The sequence below is a fragment of the Colobus angolensis genome, unplaced genomic scaffold, assembly GCF_000951035.1.
Source record: "Colobus angolensis palliatus isolate OR3802 unplaced genomic scaffold, Cang.pa_1.0 Scaffold215, whole genome shotgun sequence".
NCBI classification, from domain to species: domain Eukaryota; kingdom Metazoa; phylum Chordata; class Mammalia; order Primates; family Cercopithecidae; genus Colobus; species Colobus angolensis.
This window is the reverse complement of record NW_012115322.1, coordinates 3,189,481-3,205,305: the sequence shown is the minus strand read 5'-3', so window position 1 is coordinate 3,205,305 and position 15,825 is coordinate 3,189,481. Positions and strand designations below refer to the sequence as shown.

Here is a 15,825-nt window from a genome sequence, read left to right as displayed (position 1 = left end):
GGTGTTTATAGCATTCTCTAATGGTAGTTTGTATTTCTGTGGGATCAGTGGTGATGTACTCTTTATCATTTTTATTGTGTCTATTTGATTCTTCTCTCTTTTCTCCTTTTTTAGTCTGGCTAGTGGTCTATGTATTTTGTTAATCTTTTCAAAAAAACCAGCTCCTGGATTCACTGATTCTTTGAAGGGTTTTTTTGTGTCTCTATCTCCTTCATTTCTGCTCTGATCTTAGTTGTTTCTTATCTTCTGGTCGCTTTTGAATTTGTTTGCTCTTGCTTCTCTAGTTCTTGTAATTGTAATATTAGGGTGTCAATTTTAGATCTTTCCTGCTTTCTCCTGTGGACATTTAGTGCTATAAATTTCCCTCTAAATACTGCTTTAGCCTGTGTCCCAGAGATTCTGGTATGTTGTGTCTTTGTTCTCATTATTTTCAAAGAACTTTTTTATTTCGACCTTCATTTCATTATTTACTCAGTAGTCATTCAGGAGCAGGTTGTTCAGTTTCCATGTACTTGTGCAGTTTTGAGTGAGTTTCTTAATTCTAAGTTCTAAATTTGATTGCATTGTGGTCTGAGAGACTGTTATGATTTCTGTCTTTTTCATTTGCGGAGGAGTGTTTTACTTCCAATTATGTGGTCAATTTTAGAATAAGTGCAATGTGGTGCTGAGAAGAATGTACGTCTTGTTGATTTGGGGTAGAGAGTCCTATAGATAACAATTAGGTCTGCTGGTCCAGAGCTGAGTTCAAGTCCTGAACATCCTTGTTAATTTTCTGTCCCATTGATCGGTCTAATATTGACAGTGGGGAATCAATGTCTCCCACTATTATTCTGTGGGAGTCTAAGCCTCTTTGTAGATCTCTAAGAGCTTGCTTTATGAATCTGGATGCTCCTGTATTAGCTGCATATATATTTAGGCTAGTTAGCTCTTCTTGTTGCATTGATCCCTTTACCACTATATAATACCCTTCTTTGTCTTTTTTTGATCTCTGTTGGTTTAAATTTTTTTTTTTTTTTTGAGACAGAGTCTCACTCTGTTGCCAGGCTGGAGTGCAGTGGTATGATCTCGGCTTACTACAACCTCCGCATCCCACATTCAAGCGATTCTCTTACCTCAGCCTCCCGAGTAGCTGGCACTACAGGCGCATGCCACCATGCCCAGCTAATTTTTGTACTTTTAGTAGAGACAGGGTTTCACAATGTTGGCCAGAATGGTCTCTAGCTCTTGACATTGTGATCTGCCTGCCGTGGCCTCCCAAAGTGCTGGGATTATAGCCGTGAGCCACCATGCCCTGCCTCAAGTCTGTTTTATCAGAGACTGGGATTGCAACCCCTGCTTTATTTGCTTTCTGTTTGCTTAGTAAATATTCCTCCATCCCTTTATTTTGAACCTATGTGCATCTTTGCACATGAGATGGGTCTCCTGAATACAGCACACTGATGGATCTTGACTCTATCCAATTCTCCCATCTGTGTCTTTTAATTAGGGCATGTAGTCTGTTTACATTTAAGGTTAATATTGTTATATTGAATTTGATCCTGTCATTATGATTCTAGCTGGTTATTTTGTCCATTAATCAATGCAGTTTCTACATAGTGTTGATGGTCTTTACAATTTGGTATGTCTTTGCAGTGGCTGGTACTAGTTTTTCCTTTCTATATTTAGTGCTTCCTTCAGGAGCTCTTGTAAGTTAGGCTTGGTGGTGATAAAATCTGTCAGCATTTGCTTGTTTGTAAAGGATTTTATTTCTCCTTCCGCTTATGAAGCTTAGTTTGGCTGGATATGAAATTCTGGGTTGAAAATTCTTTTCTTTAAGAATGTTGAATATTGGCCCCTACTCTCTTCTGGCTTGTAGGGTTTCTGCAGAAAGATCTGCTGTTAGCCTGAAGGGCTCCCCTTTGTGGATAACCCAATCTTTTTCTCTGGCTGCCCTTAACATACTTCCTTCATTTCAACCTTGATGAATCTGATGACTTGTGTATGCTTCATGAAGTTCTTGTGCTGTGTTTTTCAGCTCCATCAGGTTATTTATATTCTCCTCTAAACTGGTTATTCTAATTAGCAATTCCTCTAACCTGTTTCAAGGTTCTTAGTTTCCTCGCACTGGGTGTTCTAGAACATGCTCCTTTAGCTCAGAGCAGTTTGTTACTACCCACCTTCTGAAGTCTACTTCTGTCAGTTCGTCAAACTCATTCTCCATCCAGTTTTGTTCCCTTGCTGGTGAGGAGTTGTGATCTTTTTGAGGAAAAGAGGTTTCTGGGTTTTGGAATTTTCAGCCTTTTTGCGCTGGTTTTTCCTCATCTTCATGGATTTATCTACCTTTGGTCTTTGTTGTTGGTGACCTTTGGATGGGGTTTCTGTGGACGTCCTTTTTATTGATGTTAATGCTATTCCTTTCTCTTTGTTAGTTTTTCTTCTAACAGGCCGCTCTGCTGCAGGTCTGCTGGAGTTAGCTGGTAGTCCTCTCCAGACCCTGCTTGCATGGGTGTCGCCAGTGGAGGCTGCTGAACAACAAAGATTGCTGCCTGTTTCTTCCTCTGGAAGCTTTGTCCCAGAGGGGCACCCACCAGATGCCAGCCAGAGCCCTCCTATATGAGATATCTGCTGACCCCTGCTGGGAGATGTCTCCCAGTCTGGAGGCACCGGGGTCAGTGACCCACCTAAGGAGGCAGTCTGTCCCTTAGCAGAGCTAGAACACTGTACTGGGAGGTCTGAGGCTGTCTTCAGAGCCAGCAGGCAGGAACGTTTAAGTCTGCTGAAGCTGTGCCCACAGCTGCCCCTTCCCCCAGGTGCTCTGTCCCAGGGCGATGGGAGTTTTATGTATAAGCCTCTGACTGGGGCTGCTGTCTTTCTTTCAGAGATTCCCTGCCCATAGAGGAGGAATCTAGAGAGGTCTCTTTTTCCTTTTAATAAAGTGTTTTATGGAGTTTTCGGAGCATGCTCATATTCATCTCATTTGATCTTTACAACATCTCAGTGAAGTAAGTTAGTCAAGGTTCTCACTTCGATTTTTAGATAAGGGACACATGGTTCTTGGGGAGTTGAGTGGGATGGGGGCCCAAGGTTTTGACTCTAAGCCCTATGCTTTTTTTTTTTTTTTCATTATAGTGCAATGATAGTTTAGGCCTCAGTTTCCTTACTTTAAACCAATGATAAATATACCTAGTTTGCCAACTTATGAAGTTGTAGGAATGACAAGACATTGTTGAGTTTAAAGAACTATGACTAATCAAAGCCATATGTAATTGTGAAATAATTTTCTTGCTTTCGTCAAATTCAAGGGATCGTTTTTTCAGATCAAAAAGTCTTCCTCTACTTTCTTCAATAGAAAATGGCCAAAACTGATGCATGTGTACGGAGTTCTGGAATTCCCCATGTGACAACATTTAGGAATAAACTCTCTTAAAGAAAAAATGGAAGGTCATTAAAAAGCAACCAAATAGTAAATCCGATTTGACTTTCTACAGAGATTGTGATCAAATTTATTTTTTAATAATGAATGATTGGTTTGCTTGAATGTAGTTCTATTTTCTTACTCATTGATAAATATGGCCCTCTTACTTTTGAATTACTTCTGCTATATAGGACTATGATTTTTAAGAACAGAAGTACAAAAATAAACAGATATTTTATATTCCAAAATTGGTTATGACAAGAGCCTTGTTTTCAAAATATAGAGCATAAATTAGAGAAATTTTCCAGTAAAGGACCAGAAATATGGTCTCTGTCAAGAATTATCATCTCTGCCATTGCAGAGTGTAAAAATAGCCATGAGAAATATATGAGTGAATGGGCGTGTTCCAAAAAAGCTTTATTTATGAACACTAAAATGTGAATTTCATAAAATTTTCATATGTAATGAAATACTATTTATTTTTTCAACCACTTAAAAATGGAAAAACCATTCTTATGATCATACAAAAACAGATGATGGGCTGGATTTGGCTCATGGGCCATGTTCAACACCAAATTAAAGCACCAAACACTCATTGCTGCTGGAGACACTGCTCAGTTCCAGTGATTCTTGGAGCTGGACAAGCATTTCTAGGGAGTTTTTTCTCACAACACAAATTTTCAACACTGATGTCAGCAAAAGCAATACCTTTAAAGTAGGGGTCTAGAAGTCATCTTGTCATAAGAAAAGTAGAAGTATTTCCTTGTCAGTAAGTTAGAGATCCTGGCTTTACTTTCAAAAGAGAAAGATTATTGAGCATAATTTGGCATAGAGCTGGCAAAATCTTGGAGCCAAGGCCTTAACAATCTCACAGGGTTTAGTGCATTTCCACTCTTGATTTCATCCTCAATAAGTTTCTGTTGAATTGGAATTCCCATGAAGTTCCTAAGTTTTTGCTTATAATGTAGAATGAAGTGAATATAGACTATAATTGTCTGTTTAGAAGAGAAAGTGTTAATGAGCCTTTTAGTAGCACTCTTTACTGCCACTTTAAAAGATTAAGAAAGACTTAAATGACAGTGAGGTTTTACAAAAGTGCTGGCAGTAGGGCAAGGTGTGTACAATATCTAAATGATTAGCTATTATGAGCATGATAATACCCATGACTAAGCTAATTTGTGGCTATAAATTGGATATTTATGGAATCTGTTAAATTATTTCAGATCTCCAGTGTGTAACTGAATCACAATGAAGTAGCTAATTATTGCTATGTCCTATTATCTAAGAAGTTCAAACCCATTCCAAACTTCTTTGACTCACAGTCAATAGCATGACATTTTAGTACCTATCTTTGTGTTTTTTACGTGTGTTACTTTCATTTGTTCAACTACATCACAAGTTTCTTTTGGGCAGGGTCATGTTACGTAAATAGAAGCAACATGATGGTTAGGAGCAGGGCTGTAAACTCAGATTGCTAGGGTTCACATTTTGCTTTGGCATTTACTAGCAATGCAATCTGGAGCACATTACGTAGTCTCTCTTTGCTCTTAGTTTATTTATTTGCAAATAGCAATAATAAGAAAGGTATCTACCTGACTGAGTTGGACTGCTGGGAGAGCTGAATGAATCAATGCATGTAGGCACTCAGAGCAGTTGCTAATGCACAGTGAGCCTTAGATAAATGCCAGTTAAAAATATGCCTTTGGGTCCTAGTCTGAGGCTATAAAATCCTATTTATAAGCTGATGATTTCTCCAGTCCTGATCTTTCCAGTGAACCCCACATAAGTTATCCACTTGGAATACTTACACATCTCCACTTGGAAATCAAATACACATCTCAAAAGTACCATGCCCACAAAACTCACTTGATTTCTTTTCCACCCCAAACTTATTCTCCCTTAGTGTTTCCCATCCTGATATAAAGACCAGCTTTAGACTTCAGGCTAAAAAACAAACACAATCCCACAATCTCCATCTTTAACCTCTTTCTTTTTCACATATTTCATGTCCTCTGCATTAGCCTGTTCTGTGAGTTCTATAACATATATCTAAATCCAACTAACCCATCAGTTTGCCTGTCCTGCTAGTCTGTATCATAATGATCTCTTTCTTAGGCTATGCTTGCAGGCACCTCCTAACTGGTCTTCCTTCTGTCCACAATCCTCTACCACCGACTTCCCACACACTAGCCAGAGTGCTGCATGCATAGCACCCACACAATTCCTGGTACATGGTAAGAATTCAATACATAAACTAAAGGGATGATTGATTGGAATATTTGGAAACTAATTTATATATAACCATATGATAGGCACTAAGAGAATTTGATTAAAAGTGATGTAAAATTCTCAGTAGTCTCTGCCTTTTAAAATTATCGAAATAAGTAATTCCTTTACAAGTGAAATCAGAAGATAGGAACGTGTAATTTGGAAGGTTTCTTCAAACTATAAAATTCCAACTATAAGAGTCCATGATTGGTTAAAAGCCATAAGGTTAAGAATGTGATAGATAATTCAACCTATTCCCAAATTTTTTTACGGGAATATTCTTGAAAAAGTACTGGATTGGGAAGCTTTTGTTTAACAAACTCTGCATTTGTACCAGAAAGGGTAATTTGTGAGTCCTACACTTATACCAGACATATATACTTTATATTCATGCAGTTTGTCAGGACATATTATTTCATAAAAAAGAAAAGAAAAACACCTTCCTTAATTAGATCTTTCAGAAGTTAAGGTAGAAAAACAATTTGCATCAAATTATGAATCTCCAAATATTTTCTTTTGCAGTACTGCTCTAGCCTATAAATCTTTTATTCAATTATCTTTTTAAAAGTTAAAGTGTTTAGTATAATTTTTTAATTGTGAAGTTTTTCATTTTTATGTATTTATTTTTAAGATGATGTTTAAGTGTTTAGAGGCTTAGACCTAGGATGTTTTAAATATTAAGCCCTGATTCCTCTCATTTCTCTGTAGTGAATTTTGACCAGACTGAGACATATACTGCAAAGGATAGTTGCCAGAAATAACACCCAAAGGTATATTTTAAGCTGGCATTTATTGATGGCTAGAGAACAACGGGCTTGTTAGGTCATAGCATGCTGCTGAGGGCCGATAGGTCTATATCTCTTCCTGGGACACTTTCAGTCTGCAGCCCCTCTCCTATCTATCCCATTTTTTCTTCAGTGCCAGAGAGAGGTACATGATTTTTGTATCCAGAAAATTCAGAGACCCTTTTCTCTTGACTATAAGTAAGGAGACTATGAGTAGACACGGGGAAAAAATGAAAATTAAAGGAAGAAAGAATGGAAAAAGAGAAGGAGAAGATGGTGGCCAGAAGAGGAAAGAAAAACAAAGAAAAGGAAGAAAGAAAATAGATTAACTCTCAACTTCTGAAAAATATAGATAAAACTAATTATATGTTTGTGTGTATATACGTATATGTGTGGTGTCTGTGTGTGTGTGCACACACAAGTAGCCTACCTCCGTCTGCCTAGAGACCTTGAAACAATGCTATACCTACAGCCAAAGCATACACCTAGAACCCAGATGATCTTGATCTGTAATCATAATCTCCACTAAAAGGAATCAGATCTAGGGCTTCTTGGAGAGACGACTGCTTGTGGAATATGGGAAGGAAAGAACAAGATAAGTCTGGAACATTTTGTGACAGGAAGTAAGAAGATGTCCAAGGAATGACAGACCCATGTCAAAAGAACATAGGAACCAGCTTGAAGAGACTTCCACTGGACAGATTTGAGAACTATTTCAGCATCAGAATATAACAACAACAATAATAATTGTAATAATTACAGTCTATTATATAAAATAAGAATTCACAAGTCCATTCTTATATTAATTTTCAAAACACGCAAATAGGTAAGTGAAAGCTGCTTTTCTTGACAGTAGAGTGCCAACCAATTAATATAGAAGAAAGGCTGGATGCTAAAACTGGTGGATAAAATTTTGACAAGAACTGTTGTATTTGCATAGGTTTAAAGTATCCTAAACAAATTCTTTATTAATTACAAAGACAAAAAAACTTTTCAGTGGAAAAAGTGCTGTATACCAAAGTAAGTTTCATTACTACTGGGCCCATGAACATCAAATATTTCCAGATATGATCAAGAGAAGGACAAGCCATCACTTCCACAGAAGTGTTGCCAAAGTCAATCACTTGAATTTAATTATGAGGCAACATCAACCAAACCTAAAGCAAGAAGCATTCTATGAAGTAATTGACAAGTACCCTTCAAAATTGTCAAGGTCATGAAGGATTAAAAGACAGAGGAAAGCTTCCAGATGTAAGGAAATTAAAGAGATTTGACAACTAAATAAAATATATGTTCCTTGGTTGGATCCTCAACTTAAGGAAACAAATGACTGTAAAGAACATTATTGGAACAACTGAAAAAATTTGCATATGAATTGTGGATTGGTATCTTAGTATCTGTGGGCTGCAGAACCAGATACCATATTCTGGGTTGTTTAAACAACAGAAATTTATTTTTTCACAATTCTGGAGGCTAAAAGTCTAAGATTAGAGTGTCACATGGTTGTTTTCTGAGGAGGGCCCTTCCTTTGGGTTACAGACAGCCACCATCTTGCTGTGTGCTCACATGACCTCTTCTTTGTATGCACAGGCACACACACACACACACGAGGAGAGAGAAAGAGAGAGCAAGAGCAAGAGAGAGAGAGAGTCCTGGTTCACCAATCTCATTGGACGAGGGCCTCATCCTCATAATCTCATCTAAGCCTAATAACCTCCCAAAGGCCCCATGTCCAAACACCATCACATTGAGGGTTACGACTTCAACATATGAATCTGTGTGGGGGACACAAGCATTCGGTACATAATCTTCAGGAATCAAAGTTAAGTTTCTTGATTGTGATAACTTTGCAGGCGTTCTGTAAGAGAATATCCTTGCTCTTAAGAAAATCACCCTAACATTTTTAGGGTTAAAGAAACATATTGACTCCAGGTTACTATCAAATGGTTCAGAAAAAAATGTACATATACATACACAAATAGAAAAAAAGAAATTAGGCAAAATGTAAATACTTGTAGAATCTGGGTAATGAGTGTAATGGGATTTCCTTGTACATCAAACTAAAAGATACAGAAAATTTTATTCAAAAGGATTCTTGGAGCTCCAAGGTAAGATTCTTATTATCCTTCATTAATCAACCTATTACTACTTATCCAGGGAGTTAGCAAGCTTTCTCCATTTTACTTAATCTTCTTTCTGAAAATAGTAATTAATCTTCTGGCTTTCAAAAACTAAAAATCTGAAAGTCCTCAGGTTCTCAGCATCTGTAACATTAGGTTAACATGAGTAATGCAACATTGTTATAAGATATAATTTAATAGAAAAAATACAAAGTCCTATATTTGAATTTTAAAAAATCAATTGTTTTGGAACAAAATTAAAGATAGCTAAGAACTGCTCACCTGAAAAATCAGAGTTGATAAACAAATGCAATATAAAATATTAAAACGTATATGTAATTGTACATGTGAATGTACATATATGTAATTGTATATGTGAATGTAATTAAACTTAGTAACAATTTTTGGATCTTCTTTTAAAGGCATCAGTTAGTACTTAACAATATTTCTTTATGGCATCATTGTTTAGTCTTAATGTGATTATTCACATATTTCCATTTTCCTTGAAAATGTAATTCTTAATAAAGCACCTTTCTTCCAAAATATAAACATTTTTTTCTCTTTCTGTAGAAAACAATAACATAAAACAATAGGGGCTTACTTTCACCTTTTTTCAAAATCTTAATGACTTAAAAAATTCCGTAGGTTTATTTTCTATGCGTTTTCAAAATACGTGAACTTGAAATGACAAGAATATATGTATTCACATTTTCTATTTCACATAAATGTGTTGGGCCTTAAAAACATAGAATATATGTATTAAATGAAGTATTTACATGAGCGACAGATAATCATGTTTATGCCCACACATGGTGGACTACTTGAAAAAATTGATTCCTCCCTAGGAGAAGAAATGAATGATCGTTCTAGATTTTCCCTTAAGTCAATAGTTTCAAATACAGTTCTCCCTTGTATTGTCCTGAGGCCTGAATGCTATGTGCTCAGTGCAGGGTTAGCTATTGAGGAGGTTTGGCAAATAGTGAGCTACTTTTTGAATTGAGTGTTGAAAATGATCTCAGCTATCCCAAATATGGCCTATAGTTGCATTCCTCTCCAAATCACCTTGCAACAAACAGTTTTATTTCATGGGTTTGAGACCTTGGGAAGTTAAATACAGAAGGAGATGCAGTAAAAATTAGACACAGGGGAGGGTATCCACAAATGGCAGGATGGGTGGATGTGACAATAGTGTGAAGTGTGTGAACAGCAAGAGGACAATTCAGAATGTCCAGGCTGGCCAGGAGGAACCCAGTGAAGAAAGGTGGAGGTGGAATTTGTGCAGGTTTTGCCCTACTGAAGGGCTTGTGGAACAGAGACACCTCACATCGAGCAACCTTTGTGCTTCCATAAATCATGTAGTCAGATGCTACCACTCGTGAAGCATTGGCACCATTGTAAATACATTGCCTACTGTGCATGATGCTTTGCTAAAACATCATGTGCCTCGCAGAAGTAGTATTTTATCTTTAAAATGCCTGTCCTGTCAACTTTTTCTCCTTAAACTTCCTATCACATCTTAAAATTTTTGCTACCGTCTTTATTAGGCATAAATATCAAAGTTATACCTGCCTTATAAAAATATTGAACAGTTTTTCTTGGCTTTTAATACCCGGAGACAATTTAAAGAGCATCGGGACTATCTGGTCTTGTTTTTGCTTGTCAAATCATAACTGGATAAATTTATGAGATGTAATGTGATATTTCGATGTCTACATACAATATGGGATGATTAAATCAAGCTAATTAACATATCTAGCACCTCATTTACTTGTCCTTTTTTATGGTGAGACATTTAAAATTTATCCTGTTATTATTTTGAAATACTATATACAAGACATTCTTCTTGACTATAGTCACCGCACTATGCAATAGATCTCAAACCCCGTTTCGCCTGTCTATCTGAAACTATGTAACCCATTTTCCTTCTATTTTTGCAGATACTTCTCCCCTGGACCTTGTTCCCAGGCTCCGTCTGAAGCTGAACACTCTGCATGATCTCCCTGCCACCACAGCAAGCTATGAAGTTCATTACACATGCAGGTAGCAGACAGTACAGCTCTGCTTCCCTTTCTGAGCACCTAGGGTAGCCTGCAGTTATTCAGTGTGCCAGCCTGTTTCCAAGTCTACAATGTATAGTCCCTGTAGTACATACTCATTTTCTTCTCAGAGAGCCAAGTAGAGACATAGGCAGTTTTCTTCTCAAAATGTGCCAGAAATTCCAAAACAATCTCAAGGCATTAAAGGCTATGTGCAGAAAGCATGCAGTTGTAGAGTCCCTCCTTTGCAGAACTTTGTACTTCAGCCTACCAGCATTTCCTTGCTGCTTCTCTTCTTGACCCTCATCCTCATGCGCAGACCATTGGATTTTACTGCACTCACATACTCGTGTACTTCTTTCTAACAGCTGACTGAAATCCTTCCTATATTTTCAGGGTAGTGGGCAGAAAGTTTTTCTCAGGAAACATTGTAGGGAAGCTGGCAGGGGACAGTAATATATATCAGGAGGGTCACATTCTATTCTTCATGGATTTCCATGGTCACAGGGAGTCAGGGCTGGTTGGAAATGGAAAGAAACAAGTTCATGTTAACACAGCTGAGTGCAAGGCTATGGCCTAAAGACCCGAGAGGCTCCAGGAATAGGTTCAGGATGCTTCCTTTTTGTCTTCTGATGAAACCAAAATCTACCATTTCTGTTTGAGAGTTTTGGGAAAGAGATGGCAGGTGAGGAGGTTAGGGCATAGATGTGTGAATACTGCCACTATGAACCCCAAAGCACATTTGCCATGATTGGTCTAAAAATAAGATAATAATCCAAATGTAGCTAAATATGGACTACTATCTAGTTTCTCTCTTTTACACTCTTTGGCTACCAGTGATCCTTTATGCCTGTCCCTTGGGGAACTTAGGAAGGAAAAAGAAGAGACAAGAATCAGTGTAACATTTAAACAACAGTGCAACCGTGCTGTGACAGCCATCTCAATGTGATGTCCTAAGTAGCCAGTGTTTCCTTCGCAACACGACAATGGTAAACAAAGATGTTTTCTGGATGGCTGAAGCAAATGTGATTTTTATGCTCAGACCATCCCCCTGCCCTTAAGCCCCTACCATGGTTAAACTTTTTTTTTCTTTTTTTTTTGCTATGAATTTTCTACATGGAGATAGGTGAAATGAGACATTATTTTCTTCTTCTGTTTATTTTTTATGTTACACAATTTCAAAATGCTGGAAATTTTGTTGAAACACTACTCACTGCAGAGAACATAAGCTTGCATATTGAATTCTAAAATCCCCCTGTTGTGTGGCATTGCTAAGAATGCAGGAGGGGAAGTTCTGTGTGTGAAATCCCAGGGTTATGACAAGTTTGACAAGATGAGCCTGATTGACCTTACCTCATGTGGTCACACAAGCAAATCTACCATCGAGGTTCTAAAAACAGATAAAGCAGATGAGGAATGGCCCTCTAGAGATGAACACTGATTTGTTGTAACCTGAGTAGAAAAAATAAATCTGGGAGATTTTAAAACATTGTTTAATGAGTAAAATAATGCGATGTGAAGAATGATGGGGTTTTAGAATTCCTCTCTAGCCCCCACGGTAAAAATTAAAATCATCATTGTTTAATAAAAATCAGATGCATTTTAAAAAAATTCAACTGGAGCAGGAGGATGGGAAGAAGTAAGTATATTCATTAAAATGTTTATTGGTGAGCTGTGGCTGTTTTTCATGAGCCACTGACATCTATTCTAATACACAGACAAAGAAAATCCTCAAAGGCAATGCTCAATGAAATCTTGGCAATATTTTTCACTTAGGAAGGATTAATTTCTATGAAGGAAAGCTTTTTAGAAACATGAAATAATGAGCTCTAAATGCATGTCCTTGTCAGGCACATTAGCACAAATGGCTTGGACTGTTTCCTAGAGGAAATTAGATGCTTGGTGGGATGCAGGAGTAGAAGGAGTACATTTTGATTGGAGTCAAGATTGGGAAAAAATGATTGGGATTTAGGATTGGGTAAAGGTGAACCTGAATGATCCTCAACTAACAAGCCTGGATCAAAGACTGTGATCTGTGGAGAGAATAAACTGCAAAGGAGAAGCAACTAGAGACCAACGTTGTATAAACCCTCCTGTCCAGGATAAAGCTAATTTCTCTGCCTGCTGAATTATAGCCTAAAAATGCAAATTCAGTTATTTGCAAGCTATGTTTCCCAGTCAAAATACTAAAACCCAATTCTATGATTACAAAGAAAGGGAGAAAGACAGAGGGTGACTTTTGGCATCTACAAACACATGTCTCCCACTACTCAATTGTGACTGCTCAGAGAGAACAGCTCTCTGTCAATGGAAACTGAGAGGTTGTGAGAAGAATAATGTGATGATGGGCAACAAGATGGCAGAAAGGAGGAGAGCAGTTCATAGAGATAAGAAGTGACCAGAGAAAAGAAAAACAAGAATTCAATCATTTCCAAATGTCTTGTCTGTTTCTTCTTTTATGCTGTCTCCTCTCCACCTACCCTTCCATGATTGCTGTAGGTATACACATACAGTATTTTAATTTGTGAACATCTGTTCATCCGATTTGAATTCCATATTCTCTAGGGGAAATTCTGTGATGCAATGAGCATAAAATGAGTTGCAGAACCATTAGTAGCAACAAAGGTGGGGAGGGGGTCTCTTACCTGAGGTGCTGCTTTGAAAACATCTTCTAATATTCTTGGCTTTCCTAACGAAGTGCTATCACCTCTGCAGATGGTAAAATTATGTATGTATTTTGTAGAATTCCCTTAGCAAGCACACTTTCATTGGGGGAGGTTAATAAGAATGATATTCTTTGGTGGAAAAAAAACACTGGCTACTTATCACATTGAGATGGCTATAGCACGATTGCAGTGTTGTTTGAATGTTACATTGATTTTTGTCTCTTCTCTGTCCTTCCTAAGTCCCCTGAGGGATAGGCAAAAAGGATTGCTGGTAGCCTTTCCCCACTGCAACCTGTAAATTTAGTTCAATAGGATCTCACTGAAATCTGAACATTTAAGTCCAAGTAAATATCACCTGAAAGTTATTTTTAAGGGGCTACATGAATTTTTAAATTATGCTAAAAGATTGAGAATCATAATGAAGAAACATGTTTTTAAGGGAGATTTAAAAGGAGGAAACACTGTCTAGTCCAACTCAAAACTCCGGCCCTTCTCCATAGTCAACACATTTACCAAAAGCCAAAAGCATACGTAATTTCTACTAATTTTCAGGGAAAAAAAAAAAATTCATACTACAGTTATATAACTTATTATCTAAATTTGGACATTTAAAAAATATAAATGGGAATTTTTAAAACATCTATTAAAACAACAGGCATAACCTAGAACTGTCCTAAGCAAACTAGATAACTAGAAGTATAGCTGCCCTGCTTACCTTCATCCTACAGATGTGCACAGTTAGTACTGGAACCATTGCTACAAATCCTTCTCCAGCTTGGTGGAGAAGTCACTATGGAACTGGCACATTGCTGCTGAGTCATCCTCTCCTTCACTTCATAACTCATTATCTAACTGTGTTTCTATATTTCCAGAAAGTTGAGGCTCAGGAAAAGTAAGCAACTTTTTCTCCACCTCACAGCAACTTATGCACTATACTTCCCTTATCTTTTATAAGTATCCATCCTATAGTTTCTAGATCCTCAGGAATGTTCCCCATGGCTCCCCTGACATGAATTATGACATCACTAATACTTCCAGGGATGTAGTTTGAAGAGTATAATTTTTTTCCCTAGCACTCAGTACTTACACTAATTTCTAGATCTCAAGACCTGATCATCTTGAGCACTGTCATATTCAGAGTAATCCTCAACAATGAAGTTTTAATATTTCTTTCTTGATAATAGGAGATAAACTAAAAATGTGTTTCAGTATACTCATGGAGGTAAAGTCTTTTAACAAGCCCAAGTTAAGGAACTGTGGTTATCAACACTGTTTCTAGATGATGGCTTCTTTTTCTCGTTCTTGAATGGAGTTTAATGTTGTTAGTGTTCAGAGAGAAAGGTCTCACATTTAGGACTCTTGGCCCTGCCAAACTTCCTTCCCTCAAGAGCAATGCCAGGAATAAACTTTTAAGAACAGAGGGGCAAACTAACAGTAAAGGCACAAGCGGCAATGCTTAAGCTGAGTCTTAAGGGACTGATTTTCCTTATCTTTAGAATCCTGCATAGACAGAGGTTCCACAGCATTTAGGAGAATATTGAAAACTGGGAGCTTCTGCAGGATGGGTGAGGAATTCGTGAGGACTGGCACTGAAGGAGCCTGAGTAACATGCTAAAGAGCTAGACTTTATTCCGTGTCCACTAGGGAATAACTGAAGAATGTTGAGCAAGAGAGAGAGAGATGTATATATAGTAAGCACCTTTTAAAAAGAAGTCAGGTGACTTTGAAGAGCTGGATTGTAGGGTGTAACATGATACCAGAAGAGTAGCTAGGAGGCTCTTGGAAATGCTTGGATAAGAGGACAGATGTGAGCTAAATATCTGACTGAGAAGATTGATAGAAATGCACGAATCAGCAAGAGATTCAGGTACTAAACTTATAGGTCTAGGTTTCTGCAGTATATATATATGTGTGTGTGTGTGTGTGTATAAAATATAGAAACTATACAGAACCACTTAAAGAAGCACCGTATTACCGAAAATAGAAAAGGAGATGACTAGCAGATTTCTGGCTATGGAAACAGGGCAGCTGGTGGCATTTTAAACTGAGGTAAGGATTACTGAAGAAAGAGGGACTATTGGTAAGAAATGAGTAAAAATAGTAAGTTAAATATGAATGTATTTCATTTGTTCATACGACACTGGACACAGATGTCCAGAAACTTATTAATAAGTGTCATCAAGTAAAATGCTCTTCATTAAATGCATGATTTAATCTTAATACTAAGATTAAGAGGAATCAAGTAAATTTAGAAAGATCACCCAAAGTCTTACAGAGCTGGAATTGAAACACGAAGCTTCTGAGAGTCAACCCAGAAACTCTTTCTCTGAGTCAAAGCTTACCATGTCTTGCTGTTGTTTATTTAGTTAGTTAAAAAAAGCTGGTTGACTTAATTACAGGATTTTAATTCCAGGAAAAATTTTGCTTGAGTGTTGCCTTTTTGCCTGAGTTATTGCTATGTATGCTAGCTGTGTTTCCGTGTTAATTGCATTTAGAAATTGTATAAATCCTGCTTTTGGAGCAAAATTCTATAAGAAGATGACACACCTCTGTGCT

At 37.3% G+C, this 15,825-nt stretch overlaps 1 protein-coding gene and 1 long non-coding RNA gene across 2 annotated transcripts in view; one reads left to right on the top strand and one right to left on the bottom strand.

The window, feature by feature from the left end:
- LOC105512583 overlaps nt 1-10,827 on the top strand; it is a 260,565-nt gene extending 249,738 nt beyond the window's left edge. Inside the window, exon 3 of the mRNA XM_011943063.1 lies at nt 10,505-10,827. The gene's annotated coding sequence lies outside the window, so the exon portion shown is untranslated. The remainder of the gene's footprint in view (nt 1-10,504) is intronic.
- LOC105512584 overlaps nt 1-14,219 on the bottom strand; it is a 41,336-nt gene extending 27,117 nt beyond the window's left edge. Inside the window, exon 1 of the long non-coding RNA XR_001001877.1 lies at nt 13,985-14,219. This is a non-coding gene — a long non-coding RNA (uncharacterized LOC105512584). The remainder of the gene's footprint in view (nt 1-13,984) is intronic.
- Nucleotides 14,220-15,825: the final 1,606 nt, after the last annotated feature.